Source organism: Bubalus bubalis, chromosome 5 (genome assembly GCF_019923935.1).
Source record: "Bubalus bubalis isolate 160015118507 breed Murrah chromosome 5, NDDB_SH_1, whole genome shotgun sequence".
Lineage (NCBI taxonomy): Eukaryota > Metazoa > Chordata > Mammalia > Artiodactyla > Bovidae > Bubalus > Bubalus bubalis.
Genome location: NC_059161.1, coordinates 107261606 through 107266147, shown reverse-complemented (window position 1 = coordinate 107266147; position 4542 = coordinate 107261606). Strand labels below are relative to the sequence as shown.

The 4542-nt window shown below is 40.3% G+C and overlaps 1 pseudogene; it reads right to left on the bottom strand.

The window, feature by feature from the left end:
- Positions 1 to 2972: 2972 nt before the first annotated feature.
- LOC102404187 lies at positions 2973 to 3937 on the bottom strand (annotated as a pseudogene).
- Between the last annotated feature and the right edge of the window lie 605 nt (positions 3938 to 4542).

Genomic DNA, 4542 nt, shown 5'->3' with positions numbered 1-4542 from the left:
TAAAGATCACTACTTGTGTTTCTCTCAGCATGCTTTAACTACTGTAACTTGATTCAACTTAACATTTTAGGAATCAGTCTGCTGATTGCTGTGTAGAGAAAGAATCAGAGCAGAAAAAGATAAAATTAGGTAGGGCTGTGAGCACGTTATTTTTACTGGCTGCTCAATGAAACAAGCATGCGGAAGAGGTAGTACATACATACATGGACTATACTCAGCCACAGAAAACAATGAAATTGGGTCACTTGTAGTGTTGTGGATGAACCTGTGCTGGGCTAAGTAGTTTCAGTCGTGTCTGATTCTTGGCAACCCCATGAACTGTAGCCTGCCAGGTTCCTCTGTCCATGGGATTTCCCAGGCAAGAGTACTGGAGTGGGTTGCCATTTCCTTCTCCAGGGGATCTTCCTGATCCAGAGATCGAACCCATGTCTCTTATGTCTCCTGCATTCGCAGGCAGGTTCTTTACCGCTAGTGCCACCTGGAAAGCCCTCGAGTCTGGCATGCTGAGTGAAGTAAGCCAGAAAGAGAAAAACAAATATCATATATTAATGCATATATATGAAATCTAGAAAAATGGTCCTGTTGAACTTCTTTGCAGGGCAGGAATAGAGACACAGGTCTAGAGAACAGTCTTGCAGACATGGGTTGGGGTCGGTAGGAAAGGGAGGACAAACTGGGAGATTAGGACTGACGTATACACACTACCGTGTGTCAAACAGATAGCAAGTAGGAAAGTGCTGTACAGCACAGGGAGCTCAGCTCAGTGTTCTGTGATGACCTGGAGGGGTAGGATGGGAGTGGGACGGAGCCTCAAGAGAGAGTGGATATATATATGTGGTTCATTTTGTTATAAAGCAGAAACTCACACAACATTTTAAAGCAACTATATGCCAATAAACTTTTCTAATAGAAAACTTGTTATAGCTAAAATCACTTTGGGATAATACAAAATGCACTAAAATGGTTTAAGAATTTACAGCTTTCTAATCATCATTGTCTTTTTTTTTCATGCTAATGAATTCAGAAGAGTCTTCTTTCTCCATGGTTTTGAAATTATTGTTACATTTTACTGTGAATCTCCTATTTTTTTTTAACCAAACTCTTCAAGACCCCTTTATTTTATTCTGGCATCAACCCTATGAGTAGATATTATTTTCTTTTTAAAGATAAAATAACACTCAAAAAGTTTAAATAATTGCCAAAGTTAACTCCAAAAGTCAATCACAAAACTTTGATTTGAATGTCAGTCTGCCTGCATTTAAAGCTTTTGGTCACTTCTAACAAAGTGGAATAAATTATTTGAATCTTAATTTAAAAAGTAAATATGTTATAGTCATATATTACTACTCATTATCTTATTCATTAGCTTTGTTTTCAAAATAAAGATGTTAAGTCAGATAATCATAAAACCTTAAAGCTTTTTGACTAGCATTGATTTTTTTAGTTTTTTAACAAGTTTATTTAGATATAATCTGTATGCCATAAAATACCTATTTTATGTGTACAACTCAATGAGAATATATTTACAAAGAATATGTATTTATAAAATTGTACAACTATAATCACAATCTAATTTTAAAATATTTCCCTCATACTAAAAGAAAAAAATGTCCGTTTACAATCATTTCCATCCCTACTCCAAGCTCTGCTGCTGCTGCTGCTGCTTCTAAGTCGCTTCAGTCGTGTCCAACTCTGTGCGACCCCATAGACGCAGCCCACCAGGCTCCCCCGTCCCTGGGATTCTCCAGGCAGGAACACTGGAGTGGGTTGCCATTTCCTTCTCCACTCCAAGTTCTAGGCAACCATTAATCTACTTTAGCCCTTTGGGGATATTTTTTACAAATGGAGTCATGAAATGTGTGTTCTTTTTTGTCTGTATATGAAAAATAGAACAGCAAATAATATTCAGAAAGCAAGATGTAAGGATAACTATAATTATATAGAATTTATGATTCTTCAATACTTTTTATAAGCCAGTAACCATTCAGCTCTAGATTCAGACTGTCTGGGAGTAAAAACTTCTCTGGCCTTAGTTGCTTCACCTATGAAAGGAGGATATGTATGTCTATGTATCTATGTCTTAGGATTTTGTGAGTTAAATTAGTCAACACATGTAAAGCATATCATATACATTGGACTATTTTAAGTGTTAGCTCTTATTCTAGGTGTTTGAGTGGATAAATCTAAATAGATAAGCAACCTAAAACTCATTTGATTAAAGATCAAAATTTAAATGTTGAAAGATTCAAAAACAAGTAAGTTATATTGTTAGTGGTTCAATTTTAACTAATTACAGATCCATTAGATTTTCAGGAAATGCACCAAACCTATTATGAATAGAGAATGCTGGCTCAGAGAGACTTTCCTCTGCCAATTTACAGAAATCCAGTCTCCCATTTTATAAGAATAGATTAATGGCCAACTTCTCACTTGAGACATATGAGTAGAATTTTAATGCCAAATTTTCTCTGATGGCCAAAAGCATAAAACTTCAAATGGGATTGTTTTGTACTGAGAAGACATGATTAAAGCCATAGAAGTTATAAACCAAGTTTAAACTTAAATTTACCAAACTCTGCAATTGTACTTTAAAATTTCATACCTTGTTGACCTAGTTTTATTAAATGGCCAGAGAGAGATTGTAAGATAGAGTAAGGCATATATTTTGGGAAAAAAGTAAGGAAGCCAGTCTGTGTTCTCCAGAACCTTGCTTCTTTATGGTAATCAATCAAAACACAGTTCCAACAAGAACAGACTGTGTAAAGCAGAAAAGATACACTGTTTTGGCAAATTAAAACAGAGAAAGGCTGAGTTAATTTGAAAAGCTTCCATGAAGCGGTACATCGTGGCTCAGCCCACCAATCCCCGACCACATGTTTTAGGACTCCCAAGAGATGTCACATAGCATCTTCACCCAGCTTACTATTTCAGCAGCAATCCTGTTGTACAAGTAGTGTATCTGAAGCAACTCCTCAAAGAATTTCAGAAAGGAACTGCCACCATACCTTATGCCCCAGAACATGGACCACTTGAGTTAATACTTTCCTCAGAGCCAGCTTCACATCCTTGTTTCTCAAGGTATAAATCAAAGGATTAAGGGAAGGGGTGACAATATTATTTAACACTTGGATAACAGAATCTAGCCAGGGGCTGGAAGCAGGCCAAAGATAGATGAGCATCACAGGCCCATAGAACAAGATGATTGAAATCAGGTGGGCACTGCAGGTTGAAAAAGCTCGGCACCTGCCTTCGGAGGATCTGATTTTGAAAATGGAAGGGACAATGCAACCATAGGAAGTAAGAATAAGGATAAGGCATGTAAGAGTCACAAAATCCACGTTAGTGAAGCTTACCATCTGAGCTAGAGAGGTGTCCGCACAGGCCAGGGGTAGCACCACTGGGATGTCACAGAAGAAATTGTCCACCTCATTGGGGCCACAGTAGGGTGACTTAAAGACAAGAAATGTGAGGATACTTCCAAGTAGACAGCCACCCAGCCAAGAGCCCACTGTCAAGCTGGGACACACGCTGGGTTCATGATAACCATGTATCGCAAAGGGTGACAAATAGCCACAAAGCGGTCATAGGCCATCACAGTGTACAGGAAACACTCGGTACCACCCAGAAAGTGGTAAAAGAAGAGCTGGGAGGCACAGCCCTGGTAAGAGATGGTCCGGCTTTGCCCCAGTAGGTAGAGCATCATTTTGGGGGAACTCACTGAAGGGAAAAATACGTCACACACTGACAGGTTGCCCAGGAAGAAATACATGGGGGTGTGGAGGTTGGAAGAAACCAGAATGGTGAGGAAGATGAGCAGGTTTCCCAGTAAAGTGAAGAGATAGAACGTCAAAAACAGGGCAAATAGCAATTTCTCCAGCCCTCCAGTGTTAGGAATTCCCAACAATATGAACTCTGACATGGAAGTGTAGTTCTGCATGTCTGTGCACCAGGCAGTCCTGGAAAAGCAAAGCATTCATGATATAAGACCACAGATAACTGAGAAAATATCTTCCTAGTAGAGTTATTTCTCAAGCAGTGACTGTGAGCAAAGAAAGGTCAAAGAGGAAAAGGAAACCAGTAATAAATCCAGACATGCAACCAAGTAATGTGTTGCATTTGGCCTCAGTATTTTTCATGTGCAAAACTACATAGAATACTTTATCTCTATAGTTGGCAAGGCTGTGGTCCTAGTGTGATTAGATTGACTAGTTTTCTGTGAGTATGGTTTCAGTGTGTTTGCCCTCTGATGCCCTCTTGCAACACTTACCGTCTTACTTGGGTTTCTCTTACCTTGGGCGTGGGGTATCTCTTCATGGCTGCTCCAACAAAGCACAGCCATTGCTCCTTACCATTGACAAGGGGTATCTCGTCACCGCCGCCCTTCCTGACCTTCCACGTGGGATAGCTCCTCTAGGCCCTCCTGAGCCCGCAGAGCCAGGGCTCCTTGGACGTGGGGTTGGTCCTCCTGCCTGCCGCCCCTAGCCTCGGGCTTAGGGGCGTGGGGTATCTCCTCCTGGCCGCCGCCCCTGACCTTGGACGCGG